This window comes from Myotis daubentonii, chromosome 2 (assembly GCF_963259705.1).
Source record: "Myotis daubentonii chromosome 2, mMyoDau2.1, whole genome shotgun sequence".
NCBI lineage: Eukaryota > Metazoa > Chordata > Mammalia > Chiroptera > Vespertilionidae > Myotis > Myotis daubentonii.
The window spans coordinates 185,171,503-185,190,246 of NC_081841.1; the positions used below are offsets into that span (position 1 = coordinate 185,171,503).

Here is an 18,744-nt window from a genome sequence, read left to right on the forward strand (position 1 = left end):
GATAGAGAGTTAGAAACATCGATGAGAGAGATACATCGATCAGCTGCCTCCTGCACATCTCCTACTGGGGATGTGCCCGCAACCCAGGTACATGCCCTTAACCGGAATCGAACCTGGGGCCTTTCAGTCCGCAGGCCGAGGCTCTATCCACTGAGCCAAACCGGTTTCGGTAGAAGGGATACTTTCTTGAAGACTGACCCTTTCATTAGAGAAAATCACTAGTTTACTAGCTACAGGAGTTAAAAATTCATAAAGTAGGCATATGCTGGGGTATTAACATGAATTGTTGCTTCCACAACTGATACCATTTTTCTATAATCAAAAACAAAATCTGAATGTGCCCCTTCCTTTTCTGTTGCTCTTTTAGCTTTTATCTAGATAGATTTGTAGCATTATACTTTGTAGGTTGAAAACTATGGTTGCAAGTTATATTGTTTTCTCCAAATCAATTCTGTGTTAGAAATGATTCATTGTTATTTGCCTTTCATTTGCATCTCTTTTTGTAGAGCCTTTTTTGTTTAGTTTTCTTTCTTTTTTTTTTCTGGCGCCAGAGTTTAAGACTTTTAATTTGTCCCGTAGCTGCTGAAGCAAAATTATGATGAAACGTTCTGCTTCCCTTTATACCCCAACACAATTACACACACACACACACACACACACACACACACACACACACACACACAAACTATTTGTAGGAAAAAAATGGTTTGTACATGGGAAGAAACAACATAAATTCAAAACTTACAGATAAGGGTTCGCTTTATCACTCATCTCTTTAAAAAGTTTTTACGAATATCCAGTCAAAACCAACAGGGTATCTCCTTTGAAATGTTATCTAAATCAGTGGTTCTCAACCTTCCTAATGCCGCGACCCTTTAAAACAGTTCCTCACGTTGTAGTGACCCCCAACCATAAAATTATTTTCGTTGCTACTTCATAACTGTAATTTTGCTACTGTTATGAATCGTAACGTAAATATCAGGATGTATTTTCATTGTTCGCGACCCACAGGTTGAGAACCGCTGAAATGGATTTCCAAGTAGACACAGGACTGTCTACTGTCTTGGAATGTCCTTAGAAGGCTCTGTCATTGATCGGCTAACAGAGTGAAAACACCAGAGTCCTTTCTTTTTCAAACGGAAGAGGGAAAGACAGGGACAGAAGAAACTATTCAAATCAAACTTCATCTCTTTCCTTGTGGCTTAATGCCCCCTCCTCCTCCTCTGCCTCCTCTGAAGCCTCCTCGACCTCCAAAACCCCCCCGGCCTCTGCCACCAAGTCCACCTCGGCCTCCTCTGCCACCACCTCTGCCTCCACCATGTCCCCTGAAGCCACCGTCACCCGTAGGCTTGGCCCAGCCCAAAGTAACTTTGTTTCCATCAATTTCCCCATCTTCCACGCCTCCTTGGCAGCGTTGGCATCTTCCTCACTGTTGAGATCTACAACACCAAAGCCTTTGGAAGAGCCCGTCTGCAGGTCAGTGGCTGTCCTTGCCCGGACAGAACCATTAATGACTCCTTCAATGTCTCTTCCGCAGTCTCCTCAGACAGACCTTGGACAGAGTTTTGGATGGCTGGCTTCTTGCATTGGGCGATCCTCTGGGTCCTTGCAATCCCAGCCTGATTGCTTTGCCCTCAATTTCTCTGTTATTACAGGATTTTAAGACTTCTTTAGCATCTTCAAATGAAGCACATTCTATAAATGCATACCCTTTAGATGTGCCATTTTGGTTCTGAGGCACTTTGATAAAAGTTGCCTTCTGAAATACTTCCTGAAGAATTTCTTCTGTTGCACTGTAGGAAAGGTTGCTTAAAACCAGAGTTTTTGATTCACCACTCCAAGTGCTGTTCTTTCCACCTCCATGGTCTTCATTTTGACCTTTCTCTCCAGTATAATATGGAGAAATGGATCGTTTATCTATTTCTGTTCCCTGCTTTTCTTCCAAGGTTTTCTCTGCATCAGCTTCTGTCTTACATTCAACATAAGCAATCCCTTTACTCTTTCCTTCCTTGCTGACTAATCTGGTCTGAATAACATCTTCAAATACTTCTTTTAATTCCTCCTGAGTAACTTTATAAGGCAGATTTTTGCCTATAGTGTTCTTGCATCTCTATCTTTTTTTTACTGTCTTCTCCCTTTGTTTTTCCTCGTTTAATTTCATTGCCAAAGACGTTTAAACCAGGGAGTTCTGAGGCTTTTTCCAAGTCCTCAGCAGATTAAAAATCCACATAGCCAAGCTTCCTGGACGCCCCAATTCTGACATCCACAACAGCAAGATCATTTTTAGCAAAAACATCACTAATACCCATTTTTAATTCAGGAGCAGACTTGCTGAAGTTCAAGTTTCCAACAAAGAGATTGAAAGTCATAGTTGGTTCTGTGACTTCCACGTTCTGTTTCTTGGCCTCAGGAGCAGCTTTCTGTTTGGCCATTTTCTTCTTTCAATTTCCAGATTTCCAGGTGCTTCTTTGACAGGCTCTTCTTCCTCCTCCTCTTCACCATCATCATCCTCTTCCTCTTTGTCCTCTTCATCCTCATCCTCAGCTGTGCTCTTGGCTTTCACAAGAGCAGCTTTTATGGGAGCTTTCTTGCCTTTGGCTGGTGCAATCTCCATAGGTTCTTCAGAGTCATCTTCTTCTTCATTATCCTCATCTTCATCATCATCCTCATCATCTAAGGCAGGAGCAGCGGCAGTAGCTTTCATCACTGCTGGCTCAAATCATCCTCATCTTCATCCTCATCCTCCTCATCATCATCCTCTTCACTGTCGTCATCATCTTCCTCATCACTATCTTCCTTCTTGGCATTCTTACCATTCTTTGCTCCCTTGACTGAGGTGGCAGCTCCCTTCTTACCAGAGGTTGCTGCTCCCTTCTTACCAGAGGTTGCTACCAATGCTTTGCCTGGTGTGCCTCCCTTCTTACCAGATGTGTCTAAAGCTTTGGCTGGTGTAACTCCTGCCTTTTTGCCAGGGGTTGGCATAGCCACTGCCTTTTTGCCAGGGGTGACAACTGCTATCTTGCCTGGTGTGGCAACTGCAATCTTTTTTGTTGGGGAAACAATGCCTTCTTTCCTGGAATTGTGGTAGCCTTCGTGCCTTTTTTTCTGAGGAATGATAATCTCTTCTCCACCGCTTTCACCTCTTCATCTGACATTTCCTCATCTTCACTATCTTCTTCTACCTCCTTTGGAGGAGGAGCCATTTTCTTGGGGTCACCTTGATTTTTACCAGCCTTTGCGAGCTTCACCATGACTGCGGCTTATGACTGTGGAGTGTGTGGCGCAGATGTGCCCAGAGGAATCAAACGACTTCCATGGCAGCCACTGGTACTGAAGAACCAGAGCGTGTACGTTTCACTATCAGGTAGAGCTCGAGACTTTAAATATTTTTGAAAATGGATTTGAATGACAAAAATGAAGTTTATCAGGTGGTATTAAAAAAGTCACAGAAACAGGATAAGATTCAATAAGAAGGCATTCACAATGAGCTGCTACCTATTTCTGGAACAGGACAATGGTGGAATTTAAATGGTGGTTTATGAGAACTATTTGAACGAGGATAGATGGATTGGATTATGTCATTTCATCCAAAATATTTAATTCTCACCTTGGCCAAGAATTCTGCTTTCATACAGAAGTTCTGACCCTAGAAGAACTGAAGATTAGGCTCTGGGAAAGGTTGTTCTCAGATTTCCAAAGACAAAGGTGCTTGTGTAAATAAATATAATAAGAGCTAGGCAGTATCTATCATCTATCTATCATCTATCTATCTATCTATCTATCTATCTATCTATCTATCTATCTATGTATGGCTAAGTGACTGCATGTCCATTCGTCCAACCATTCAAATGACTGACAGTTGGTACGTATGATGCGCACTGGCAATTTAAAAATAAATGTTGACTAGAGCATGTGCAATACATATAAAGCTCTTGCTAGTGCCGACTGCATGAGTGTGTTTCTTGAAGCTGAAGTATTAACAGGATCTGTGGAAAAAGAGGTTGTTCTGATTCCAAGAATTGATTTGTCCCTGTCTGACACTGGCCTCCCCTTTAAATTAATTCGAAGACAGTTTCCTGTGATGCAAGCATTTGCGATGACTATTAATAAATCACAAGGACAAACTCTAGACAGAGTAGGAATATTCCTACCTGAACCCGTTTTCGGACATGGTCAGTTATATGTTGCTTTCTCTCAAGTTCAAAGAGCATGTGATGTTAAAGTTAAAGTTGTAAATACTTCATCACAAGGAAAATTAGTCAAGCACTCTGAAAGTGTTTTTACTCTTAATGTGGTATACAGGGAGATATTAGAATAAGTTTAATCAACGTATCAGTCATTGTTTTTATCACTGTTGTTTTTATATCATGTCTTTGTTGTTATATCATGTTGTTATTGTTTATTTATTAATCAATTTATATATTATTTCCATGTACATTTTACTATTTTTCTTTCATCTCTGACACTCCTATTATAGAGAAAGGGCAAATAGTGATATTAAAATATTTCTTTTAATTAATTTCCTTACAATGTGCATGCATCCATGCACCGGGGCACTAGTTACAAATAATTTAAATGATCTAGAGGAATAACCCAATGATTCATTTTAGAAAGAGCAAAAAGATGAAGAAATTAAAATTAAGAGAGAAAAATATTAAGATATATTGTATATAGCTTTGGCATAATTAATGCCTCAGTAATACAAACTCTAGAATTAGAAAAATAAATGTATAACAGAAAACTCATAATTAGACAAATAAAGAAAATTTTTACTGAGCTTAATTAAGACTGGTATAAAGGATTCAAAAGGACAAGTCAGGAATATAGAATTATAAATAGATAGATAAATACATAAATAGACTGATATTATCACATTTTTTTTCTTTGAAAATTTAACATATTCCTTGACACCCCTGTGAGTTAACTGCAGCATGCCAGGGACCCCAGGCACACTTTTTGGGAACCATAACCTCATATAATTAAAGGCTGAGTCATCTGGATTTAATATCCATGTTGGGATTAAATTTTTAAAAACACTACCAGTGCCATTGTACTCATTGTGGACAAGTAATATAACAATGCTTATATGTTTGGGGACTGGGTGAAAAAGCAAGGGGATTAAGCAAGAAAAGAAAAACCACAAAAAAAATCTTTTAGCCACAGATAACAGTATGGGGATTACCGGAGGAAAAGGGTGGGGACGGGAGGTACAAGAAGGTACAGAGGTCATGGAAAGAGACTTGACTTGGGGTAGTGAACACACAATACAATATTCAGATGATGTGTTATGGAATTGTACACCTGTATCCTATGTCATTTTATTAGCCAATGTCACAGAATAAATTCAGTAAAAAAGAAAGAAAAAAATGCTCATATGTCACCCAAAGAAGACACTCTGGAATGATGCATAGTCTCCATACAAACACTCTGATATCTTCAAGATGCAGGTGGAGCAATGTGCCAGGATGACCAGAGCCTTCTACAATAATGTTTTGCCTTGTGAATATATTTGAGGCAAAACTCAAATAAATAAATAGTCTAAGATTAAAGATCAAAACAGAATCAATCTCCCAAAGCCTAACCAGTTAGACATAAAAAAATTTCCCTTTGATATAAGTCACTTGAATCATAATTTTGTTCAAAGATAACTAAATTAAACTCAAATTGTTAACCAGGTAGGGGTATTGGGAAGTTTGGAAGCTAACAGACATATGTGAGTTATTAATTTGCTTAGAGGTAGGGGAAGACATGAGAGTAAAGCTCATGCTAAAGCAGAAGTAGGCAAACTATGGCTTTGGGGTTAAATCTGACCTTCTGTCCACTTATTAAAGCCCACCCCTGCCCCTTCATTGACATATTTTTATGGCTTTTTTTTAAATTGCAACAACAGACTTGAGTAGTTATAAGAGAACCATATGGTCTGTAAAGGTCCAAATATTTATTATATTGGTCTTTACATAAAGACTCTAAACTAAAGTGTATGCTTTTCAAAGCCCTTGCATTAATGATGGTACCAATGGCTAATACTAGCATCATTTTTTCTTTAGAATGTATCTGGTACTAATATTCAGATGCAATTTTTCCAATTCTCTGTAAATTCACTTCAAACAGGATATTTTCTTTCATTATGAATTTTTTAAATTTTAAAATAATTTTTTATTTTTCAATTAGAGTTGACATAAAATATTGTTTTACTTTCAGGTACACAACCCAGTTATTAGGCATTATATAACTTACTAAGTGATCATCTCAATAAATCTAGTACCCATCTGTCACCATACATAGTTATTACAATATTAGAGGCCCAGTGCATGAAATTCGTGCATGGGTATGGTCCCTAGGCCTGGCCGGCAGTCAGGGCTGATGTGTGGGGCAAATGGTGGGGCGATCAGGGAGCCTCTGCTGGCACCCGCCTTGGCTGGCTTGGGGCCTGCAGGCTGGGGGCAGCTTCTCTGTTGAGTGTCTGCCCCCTGGTGGTCAGTGCACCTTATAGTGACCAGTTGTTCCACCAGTCATTCTGCGGTTCGGTCTGTTTGCATATTAGGCTTTTATTCTATAGGATTATTGACTATACTCCCTCTACTATACTTTATATCCCAGTGATTATTCTGTAACTACCAATTTGTACTTTGTTAGCATTAATGCCCCATGGTGGAGATATATTAGGAAGAGATTTTAATAAAAGCCCTGAAGTTCTGCAATACATTTTTATATCTACCACACATCTCTGAGTGAAGACTCTTTCCCTGAAGCTGAGAATGGACAGGGTTGCATTACAGTGTCAACATACACACAGCAAACTGCTGGCTCCAATCCCTCACTGCAACCCTACAGAGTGTCTAGCATTTTAAGTCCAGTAGATATATAGAGGCAAAGAAAAGATGAAGCTAGTTTGAAAAGACATCAGTACTAATTTTGGAGACTTGGTGCGATTGATATGAATGCTTAAGATTTAAGTTCCCAACACTGAGTGATAGCCTTTTGGGTGTCAAAGTAATCCGGCTGCATACTGGATAGAAGAAATTATTCTCATTGTAGTTTTTCAAGATTAATAACGCCTTTCCTGGTTCAAGATTTCTGTTATAATTTCTGGTAGCAATTTCTATATTGGGAGAGAGTTCTGTCTCAGATTTGGGAGAACATCTTTTGCCGGGGTCCAACACCAGCATGTCCAGGGGTCCCCAAAGGTGTGGACAGAGTCGGCGAAGAAGGAAGGAAACGGAGACAGTGTTCAGTTGATCAGTAGCCTAGCCAGGATCTCCAGCCAGGATCTCCAGCCAAGTTCTGGTTTGGATCTCCAGAGAGGTCTGCTCAGGTTCTCCAGTCAGGTTCAGTCACCAGGTTCTAGTCAGGCTCTCCTGCCAATCTCCGCAGTCAGGTTCAGTCCAGGATCCCCTGCCATGCTCTCTCGCCAGGCTCCGCCTCCAGGCTCCCAAGCCAGTCCCTGTCCAGGATCCTCCGGCATGCTCTCGCCAGTGAAGTTCTTCTGTCTCTAGAGAACGTTCTGTGTAGGTTCTGTGCCTAGGCTCTGTCTCTCTTGGTCCTGTCTTCCAAGCCCTGTCTCCTAAGTTCTGTGTCTGAAGTTCTGTCTCTCTGTCTGGTTACATCTGTATTTATACCAGTTGATTCAATCCTATCAATCTCTATTACAAAGGTTAGGGCATTTCTTATCTCCATTCCAGGGAGTAAAGATTATGTAGCTTAAGCATGATTGTTTGTAGTGATTAACTACCCGCCTGGCACTTAGTTAAGGAGTTTCATCCCCTCCCTGACTTCAGGGGAAAATTCCTACCTGGGGAAACAACCTTTCTAGGAGAGGCATCCCCTCCCTGACTTCAGGGAAAAATTCCTACCTGGGGAAACAACCTTTCTCGGAGAGGTGACCTTGGTTAAAACACAGCGCCAAGAAGGTGAGCAAACATATTAAGAACCGTATGCCATATATGCCAGGTCCCTTGAAACAGCAAGGATGGACCCGCTCAAAAGAAATCTATATTTAGAATTCATAAGAAGTGGGTAGAATCTTAATACCCTAAACCAGGTCAACAAGAATATTACTATATTTTACTCCTAACTCAAGTTAATTTCCAAATTATAAACTAAATCATATGTGCTGACCACTTTGGCAGAATATCATATAGAAGTCTTGGGGTAGGGGAGGGAACTGTTCCTTTTAGGGGAATCCTTACTTACCTAGGGTTTTACAATGGTTTTTGCACTTTAGGTAAAAAAAAAAAAGTTACTTGTGGAGGAATTCTGGTGATCTTCTTAACACTGTACAAATAAAATTTCCTCTATTATTTTTCTTTATAGCTCCTTCATTCCCAGCAGGGCTCTCCTGTTTAAAACCAATATTCAAAAACCAATAGATAGTCAGCATTTAAAATGTAATCTTCAGTTAGTGCTCAATGTGTCCAGAATTTCAGTTGGAAAAGATGAAAAAAGTTCTGGAGATGGATGGTAATGTTTGCACACCATTGTGAATGTAATTAATACTATGGAACTGTACACTTAAAAATGGTTGAAATGTTAAATTTTATTTTATAAACTTTACTTCAACTTCTAAAAATGTTGATCTTTGAAATAATAAAGAATTAAGTGTTTTCACAGTAAATTATTTTACACATTTAAGATGTGCATTGTTTCTATCAAATAGGCTTTTCCAGATTAGTAAAAAGGGGAAAACTATTCTAAGTTTATCTCAGAAAGCCACTAGATACGTGATAGCAAAGCAGGTGAGGTATCTAAAAAAAATTACATAGTGCTCTTATTCATTAACATAGATGTAAAAAGCTGAAACAAGTACTGTATTAACAATCAAAATCTGGCAGTACATAAAACATATCTTCATGAATAATTTAAGTTAATCCATAGGCTCAAGAATGGATTAACATTAGAAGTCCCAGAATGTATTCTACCACATTTATAAATCAAAAGATAAAAACATTTGATCTGATCAATAGATTCCATAAAATTTGTCATGTATATGGTTTATAAAAGATCAAAAGAAATCTGAACTAACTAGGAATTAAAAGAATATTTCTTAAACGGATAACCAACACCTCTCTGGATCCAATAGCTAACATGATGCTTAAAGTTGAAACATTGAAAATATTCTGGAATCAGATAAGGATGTCTGGCATCACCATTTCTCTTCCATATTGTCCTTCAATTTTCCACAAGAGCACGGTTCAGGGAGTGACCACAAAATAAGTATACGTCTATCAACATCTTCCTTTAACCTTTGTTTTTGGTGTGTGTCTTTTCGGGCGACAAATCCACTTCTGAGAGACTACTTACTGGGTGTGCATCAGGCTTTCTAGAAGTCTTTTAATTAGAAGTAAAGACCTACCCAATAAATGAAGACTTTGGTTCTCCTGTTTGGGAAATCTCTTTGATTTTAGAGCACTAATGGTTGCGGGGGGGGAGGGGGGGCAGTGTGTGAATATAGATAGGAAATGAGAGGACAGAGGCATGAAGTATAGACATTCATTTAAAAATTGGCACACAACAGGAACAGAAGGATTCTTTCTAAGATATTTAGCCTAAGTAGAAATGATTGCAGATATACTACTCCCGATTTCTGTTTTCCCAAGGAGAGGGAGCGAAGGACGTGGAATAAAGAAAGGGAAGGAGGGAGGAGGAAGGAAAGAAAGGAAGGGAAAGGAAATGTTCCTGCCGGGACATAAACTATACTGCATCTCTCAGGGAATTTATATGAATAAATGATAATAATATTGACTTTACAGATTAGAAAACTGAGGCTCATAGAGATAATTTTTATTCAGACCTATTTGCAAAGGTCTGAATCAGGCAAGAGATAAAATATTGGAACAGAGAATAGCTCAACTTGGAGCACTTATTTTATATTATTGCATGACTAGGGGCCCGGTGCACGAAATTCGTGCACTGGGTGTGGGGCGGGGGGGAGTGTCCCTCAGCCCAGCCTGCCCCCTCTCACATACTGGGAACCCTCAGGCGTTGACCCCCATCACACTCCAATCGCAGGATCGGCCCCTTGCCCAGGCCTGACGCCTCTGACAGAGGCGTCAGGCCTGGGCAGGGGACCCTCATTTCCCCCCATCACTGGTTCTGCCCCCAGCCCAGGCCTGATACCTCTGGCCTAGGCGTCTGGCCCGGGCAGCGGGTACCTGCAGTGGCAGCGGGGGGGGGGGGGGGCGCCGCGATCACGTGGGCTCCGCCCCTGCCTCTGGCTGAGGCGTTCGGCCTGGGCAGCAGGGACCCACAGCTGCAGCGGCCCTGCGATCGTGGGCTCCGCTTTAGGCCCAGGCAAGGGGCCCCTAGCTCCTGGGACTGCCAGCTTCGACCGTGCCCAGCTCCCATTGCTGGCTCCACCCCTACTTCCTGCTATCACTGGCCAGGGTGGAAAAAGCGCCTGATTCTCCAATCATGGATGGGGGGCAGGGCAAAGGCGGCCCAAGGGCCGCCTTTGCCCGCCCCCCAGCTCTTAGCTCCCCCCTGGGTTTCCGATCACTGTCAGTGGCAAGGGGCTTCTTCCTGCTTTCCCTTTCGCCTCCCTGCATTGTGCCTACATATGCAAATTAACCGCCATCTTGTTGGCAGTTAACTGCCAATCTTAGTTGGCAGTTAATTTGCATATAGCCCTGATTAGCCAATGAAAAGGGTATCGTCGTATGCCAATTACCATTTTTCTCTTTTATTAGTGTAGATACCAGTGTCCCCATGTGGAATATGTCCCCAAGTAAGGATTTAATTACATTTCACTTCAGACAGTACTGTTTTGTGTATGTTTGTATTATCAATTACAAAATTGTTTCTTAAGAGTAGATATCCTCAAATAGTAAAAAAAAATACTGAGCTACTTAGTACATTTTTAACATATGCTTAATAGATGAATTAATATTACCTAACATGTGATTTTTAATTTTACTGATTACGTCAGAAGAAAAAAATATGATCTATCTTGGTTATGTGTATTATGATAATTTGTCATTGTAAGAGAACATCCAAGTTTTAGGAAATTTTTTTTCATCTGTGAAGGATTACTTTCTTAGAACTTTGACCTTTTATTTGGAATGGCTGTCATTTTTGAAAAGATGAAGAACCTTGCACCTCAATGAAGAGATACTTTTTCTTTTGCGACATGACTCTGAAGGATACATGACATTTATTATCAGCTGGTGAAAGAAAAGGTCTGAGAAATAGCAGACGAAGTTCAGTGATAAATCTAAATATCTTTTCACCACATCTTTGGACTGTTTTTCTTTAGTTATTTTTGTAAGCCTTGCAGCTAGCAAAGCAAAATTATTTCTAACACCATTAAAATGTTCTTCACACTCCAAGTGCAAATGCTTATTTGTTCTTAGTGTTTCTCTGAAGAGAACAATTGTCTGAAAATAATGTCTGGCATATCCTTTCAGAGAAAGGTTAACAGAGAATAGACTCAAAGTGCAGACACACAAAACTCTGCTCACTGCATTCTTCACTTTGGAACACAGTTTTCAGTAGTTGAATTACTTATAAAAAGCACATGGCAACAAGACTTCTCTTAGTGTATTTCGCTTCTTGAAGTTTGTTTATTCAGTTATGGCATTACTGAATGATGGTATTTTTTTTCTTAAAGCACAGAAAGAAGTGTACTCTTCCAGAACAAAAATATTCTTTAGCTTTTGAACTATTTATTCTTCAGTAACTGTCATACTTTTTGGTGACAGTCACAGATTATTTCTTCCTTGCATTCACATGGAGCCACACTTCTTTAAAATTTTGGGGAAATTTAGCCTAATTATATCAAAGAATTGCTACACAGTAAAGAGCTTTTTCCATTCTGTTTAATGCCTAAAGTTGCATTTAGAAACACATAATATTTATTATCTCATCAGCAACAGCCAGGATCTGGTGGACAAGAGTACAAATATAGAGAAGCTGTAGCTTAGAAATATTATTTCAAATTAATTTACAATTATAGAGGATGACATACACATCTTAGAGTATGGCAACTCATTGCTAGACTTTTTTATGGATAAATAAAGAGTGTGTGCTAAAAACATCTTCATTTTACTAATTGTTGATCCCTTTCTTAATTTTAAAACAGTAATTATTAAAAGTAGAGATATGTTTGTCACCTCTTATTCTCATTGAAAAATCTCAATGTTATGAAATATATGTAGATGATGTCATTGGACATGCCGATGCTTCAAAGCAAAATTCTTCATGTAACTTAAAAATTTCAGAGGCTTTTTTTGTGTTATACTATTGGACGGTAAGCTGATACGACATCCACTTCTTCCCTCTTATATTCAACTAGAGGTCCGGTGCACAAAAATCATGCATGGGTAGGGTCCCTAGGCTTGGCTGGCAATCAGGGTTGGACAGAGCCTTCTGGCTGCTGGCCAGGGCCTTCCTTCTTCCGTGCTGCCTCCTGGTGGTCAGCAGATGTCATAGCAAATGATTGAACTCCTGGTCTCCCAGTCGAACTCCGGTGGGGACACTTTGCATATTAGCTTTATATATATATATGTATGTATTTTCCTTGAGAGTCAAATATGTTTTGATTCAAAAAAAATTCTAAAAGCAACTTAACTATGTCTTTTGCTACCAGAAACAGATCTAGAGCTAGTTAGAACCTAAGGAATAATCACAAAGGAAGAAAACTGCATAGTTCCAAGATGAACTGTGTGTGTATACATGCACATGTGATTAGTGTGTGTTTTGAATAACTTAAATAAAATTTTACATATTTAGTATTTTCCCACTCATGAACATTTTATAAGGGCCATCACTTGGTTATTTTATTATTATGCATTTACTAAAATAATTTATCTGTGCCGAAAGTATGGGAACAATCAGGAAAAAAGAAATAAAAAAAATAATAATAATTTATTATTTTATTTCAAATTCCATAATATTACAGTTAGACACCAAATTTTAATATCTGCTACAAACAGCTCCATGTGCAGCCAGAGAGAAATGGGGGCTTTTCTAGGTTCTGTTTGGCTGAACTCCTCCATGGTCAGTTGGTTGGACCATTACAGGATAAGGCGCTTTCACCACTGTAGGTTATGATGGCCACCGCTGTAGGAAATAACAGTGCACACACATTATATGTTGTATAGAAATGTTATTTGCTTCAATAGCCTATTTGACAAAGTGTAGTGCAACAGATTCTTTAAAAAAAATGCCTAGAAAGATGCTTTCCCATAAACATTTTTTAAAAAGCCTAAACACAAGGGCATCTATCTAGAAATTACACTTGTATGACCCTTCAATATGGATTGTTCCAGAAGACCTACAAAGGTAATTCCTGAGAGTCAGTGAAGTCCCAGCATAAGTTCAAACTCAGTAAGAGAAAATAAAAAACACAACACATTATTTGATTTTGCTTTGCCTCCAAACTGATGAATTTTAAAAACCCCAAATAAGGAGGGTTTTCCCCTGGTTATTAATTTACTCAGACCTTAAATGATTTTTACATTTAGCTATGCTAGTCACATACATAATTTTGTTAACATTATTCATTAATTCAAAATAGCCTTCATTCTTACTCTTTTTATATTGCTATACATAGGGTAGAGTACTTAGCAAACAGAATAATACTAAAACAAATATACTGAATGCTTCTACAATAGTTTTCATTTGTATGTGTGTGTAAATCTGTTTGTATAGTTAATGTGCTAGCATAAGTCAACGAATCAAGGTAAAATGCAGAAATAACACCACGCTTGCTGTGATAGCTCCTACGGAAGAACAGCAGAGAAATGCATAGGTGGAAGAAGAGTATTACGTCAACTAATCTTTGAAGAGGAATGATACCATAGGGCTCCACTGAACATCCCTACATTAATCATATCAGGCAATCAAAAGAATTACTTAGTCACTGCTTTGTGTCTCCTAGTCTTCTAGACACTATGAATAGTATAAAATGAAGGGGGAGATTGAATTTCCCACTGCAAGGATACTTTATACCAGTGGTCAGCAAACCGCTGCTTGCGGACCACATGCGGTTTTTTGGCCCCTTGAGTGTGGCTCTTCCACAAAATACCACGGGTGGGTGTGCATGTACAGTGCGATTGAAACTTCGTGGCCCATGTGCCAAAGTCAGTTTTCGGCCTGGGCGAGTCTATTTTGAAGAAGTGGAGTTAGAAGAAGTGGGGGGTGTCGGTTGGTCGGGCAACAGGAGATGCGGAGCAGGCGGCCGCGGGATACGCAGCTTGAGGGAGGCCGCGCGCCATTCATGCAGGAGTTGAGTGAGCCAGTCAGTGAGCAGTCTCATGTGCAGTGGTTAGTGCTAGTCACGTCTGCAAATCGCGTGCGGGTGACAAAAGTACCTACTCAAAGCATAAAGTTACCTGTATTTTTCCAACCAGCTTCAAATCCTACAGGTATTTTTGTCATCAATTTAAGAATTGTAATTATTTTGTGATGGTGGCTTTGTTATTATAAAATGAAACATTTTTTAGATATGTTGAGATGGTTTGGACATATAGAGAGGATGAACGAAAGGAGATAGACGAAACAAGCATACAAGACGAGTGTGGATGGGAGTGTTGGAAGGGGTCGACCTCAGCGAACGTACCTCAATCAGATTGAGGACATTTTTAGCAAAGGCCAGCTTAGGAGTACCCTAATTAAGTTAATAACAATGTGCCTACCTATATAGTTTCAGTTTAAAAAATTTGGCTCTCAAAATAAATTTCAATTGTTGTACTGTTGATATTTGTCTCTGTTGACTAATGAGTTTGCCGACCACTGCTTTATACAATAGAGTGCTAAAATGTGGAATAAATGATTAGTGCACTAAGAGTGGAGAAATTGAAGAGATCAATATTCTAGATATTTTTAAATTTTAGGAAACTAATATCATATTGACACAGTCACCATTGATATTATGAAGTTATGAGTGTATCTATGTATTCTCTTTTCACTTATTTTTTAATAATTCATGTACTTTAAAATATGATTTTTCTTACAGGAATAAATCTGTACAATAAAGTAGAAGATCAATAATGAAATTTTAGAAGTCAGATTAAAGAAATAGTATAAATGTGGCTCAAAACTTTAACAAGAAAATGCATGCTATATGGTTCTACACAATTATTAAATTTGGGGTATGGAAGTAGTTAAATAACAGAACCATGTCTTGCATGGTGACCAGTAAAAGCACATCATGAGTATCAGCAGGGCTCTCATTCTTCTATTGTAAAAGGAACTCTATTTTTAAACAAATACAAAATAAATAAAACTATAATGAGAAAATGTTTTAAACCCTTTCACCATGTCTATTGGTTGTTTAATATATGGCATATATCCTCCTGTGAATTGTTCTGTGAATATGAGGTGAAGTGTATACACTGTGGAGTGTGAAGGAAATTTCCGCACTTCACACTTAAAAACAAATTTCACCGAAAAATGAAATGGAATCTTTCCAAGGTGACAAAGTGTGAGATCCCTTTTTTAGCAAGTAGGAACCATTTTCTTTTACTCCTGAGATGTTCCTGAAGTGCTTACACATCATTTTGTGGTTTGGGACAAATAATGTGCCAAATGTTTGAGAAATTCTGCTGTCACACATCCTTTATAGCTATTAATTCCTCTTTTCAAAGTTGGAGGTCTTGGGAACAGTCATATCTTTTACAAATTCCTATGCTGGCTCCTCTGGGTCAGTTTTAGCTCTGACCACCACTAGTGTCTTCTGTCTTTTTACTGGGATTTAAGACATCATTAAATAATTGTTTCAGTACATGGATATGTGTGTATGCCAAATATATACACAGACTGTATAATCCTATAAAACATATAGAATTAAAATTCCATCTTAAATGCAAACTAGCTTAGTGTCCTAATAATGCAGTTAGACTTTTTGCTGGTTTGCACTTTACAATTTATAGCCTGACAGTTCATATGCAAAATAAAATATGTAAGGATATTTTAATCCTTTAAGAACAATCTTAATATTTAAATATGACAGATATTTATAATTTTTATTCTAATGTGGATATTTTCAATTTTATAAGATATTTTAGCATCATTGTTGTAACACTGTTATCGTTTATATAGCATGTTTGTATGATAGTTATATATGCTCAGGTAAATATTTGTATCTACACATTAGGACTATGGAGAAGTGTTTGACTTTGAAAGTGTTTTGAAGCATTTGCATGTCATAGTTTTTGGGTTTTTTTTTAAAGCAACTACCAATGGGTCTTACGTTTGCCATTTATATTAACAACTAGAAGCAAAAGTTTTTGAAACTAAGAAGTCTTAAATAGATTTATTTCATTTTCTAAATCCAAACATTTTTCAACTGATGCAAATTTTTTTCAAAATGTATTGGTCCTCAAAATAATAACACATTTACTATTTTTTTGCTTATAACTCCATTCCACAAAGAACTGATTTTGTGGATGAGTTAAATGTCTCACTAAATCTTAAATTTCTTACATCCTCTGATCAAAGAGGCTGAAAGTAAAGTTAATGAACGATGGCTATTACTGGTCCATAGATGAATTTATGCCATTTTAGTTCATGTATTTCTGCCTATGATTCTACATGATTCAAATTTCCAGTTGGTCTTTTGAGGTAAAACTTAAATTTATGTTATTCATTTTTATTTTAACATTTCTATCATGTTTTATTCTTGTAATATAATTCAAAGTAATTTTAGTGTCTTGCTTACTTATAAAAAAATTTAACCATGGAAATTGCATGTCCAAATACAAATGAAAGTTTAACAAACCAAAGCATCAAAACATCATATTAAAGTAAAAATTGGAGGCCACAATCCAGAGCGAGGTACGTGTTGAGGAGTGGGCATACTGTTGTAAATTAGCAAAGATAAGAATAAGAATTTTGACCTGTTGTTTGAATGTGGAAAGTGTCATTGGTAAATTGATGGAACAAGAGGGTGTATGTGTAGCAGGTCAGGGGTACACTAACTGCACAGACAGCTTGTCCCCCTAGTTTCACTCTGTCAGCAGTGGTCACTGACACCTTTATCGCATTTTCAGTTTGCTTCACTGAGACACCTGAGGTAGCGAAAGGCCAGTGATCCGTACAGGGGTAGAACAAAGCACTTACAGATGGGAACTATCATCCAAAACGTGTTAGATTAATTTAACATGCATCTGGGGGCTTATGTTAATTAGCCCTACAAAGACATTTGAACAGTGACTGTATGTTTTCAAGCTCAAGTTCCTTTCTAGAGCATCACCAGGAGGACGCTGGAGATCTTTGGTAAAAAAAAAACAAAACTCATCTTAAAGGGAACTCACACGTCATCAGCGATGGTCCCCTTATTGGGAGTTCTCGAGAAAATCTTGCAGGAGAAGCATTTGAAAAACACAGACGCTGTAATGACCTTATTCGTGAGGTTACTCTAATTGGGTAATTCTGAGGGAAAAAGATGTCCACAAAACAGTAAAAAATGAAAACAACCAAAATACAGCTCATGGAACTATAAAAGTGTCTCTTCAGCTTATGCTTCAAAGAAGCAGGTGTTAGAACTACTAGTAAATATACAGCATAAACAAGTGTGAACATGATGCCATAAATAAAACTGTTTAAGATAAAAAAGAAGAAAACAAAGTAATCTTCCTATAGAAGAGTAAGGCTTCAGTTATCACCCAAGATATTGTCTACTTTGAGTTATTTTTATCTTAGTAATAAAGGCTGGTTTAAAAGGACTCAAATGTAAATGTAAATGATGGCCTTTAAGGCTCTTTAACAAAATGATCTAACTTTACATGTTAAAATTGTCAGAACTCTGAGGTTCCCAAATGGAACTCAGATTAGGTAAATTATAAATATCTACCAGATAAAGGACTCAGAGAAGAAAATAAAATATCTTGTGTTTTTACAGCATGAACTATGAAAAACAGATTCAATCTCTCTTAGTAAACTTAGGTGATTTGCAATAGTCTCTCAACACAGGCACATATGCACCTTGTGGGCCCGTGCCCTGAGGAGGAGGAGGGTGTGATAAGAGAAGATAATTGAGTTATCAGAGAGTAGCCCCTTATACAGGGGAAACCTTTCTAAAAAACTCCATCAAAAGATATTTATTAAGAAGAAGTAGGAGGAGGAGGGCGAGGGGGCAGGGTAGGAAGCGGAAAACAGGTGGAAATGGAGAAGAGCATCAGAGAAGTTTGGTCCAGGTACTATTTGCAGTAGCCACAGAGAATATCTTTTTTACTGCAACACAGAAGCACACTTCCTCTGGTTCACTGCTGTATCTACAGGTGCCACTAGACTAAGTTCGTAATAAGTAGTTGCTTGATACATGTTTGTGGAATTAGTTAATAGATTCCTGGAAGTTGTTATATTGTGTACACCTCTGAAAGATGGCCTTGATAAAGAATATGATTTCCCCCAGAACTGGTTTTAAGATTTTAATTATAATTACATCTCAATATTGAGTATTGTTTGACCTCTATTAAAACCTAATCTTTGTTTTAAATCTATTAGCCTGGAGATTAAAAAAATATATGGTTGTTAAATTCTGAAAATTTGAATATGCCTTTCATTCTATGAAAAATACCAGGTAGAAAAATATGTAAACCTAATATTCAATATGCACAATATACATTGGTATATTTTATTTTTTATTAATTTGTACTATGATTGATTGCTGGAAGCTAAAGCAAACATCAGTTAGCATCAAAGAAAGACATTGGGAGGCCAATGGGCTTTGAAATTCAGGAGGGCTGAATAGCAGCACAAGTTTTGCTCCTACTGTGATTGCAATGGCTTGAGGCAATTTCTGGA

At 38.1% G+C, this 18,744-nt stretch overlaps 1 pseudogene; it reads right to left on the reverse strand.

Moving 5' to 3' along the window:
* Positions 1–1,183: 1,183 nt before the first annotated feature.
* Positions 1,184–3,277, reverse strand: LOC132226410 (nucleolin-like; annotated as a pseudogene).
* Between the last annotated feature and the right edge of the window lie 15,467 nt (positions 3,278–18,744).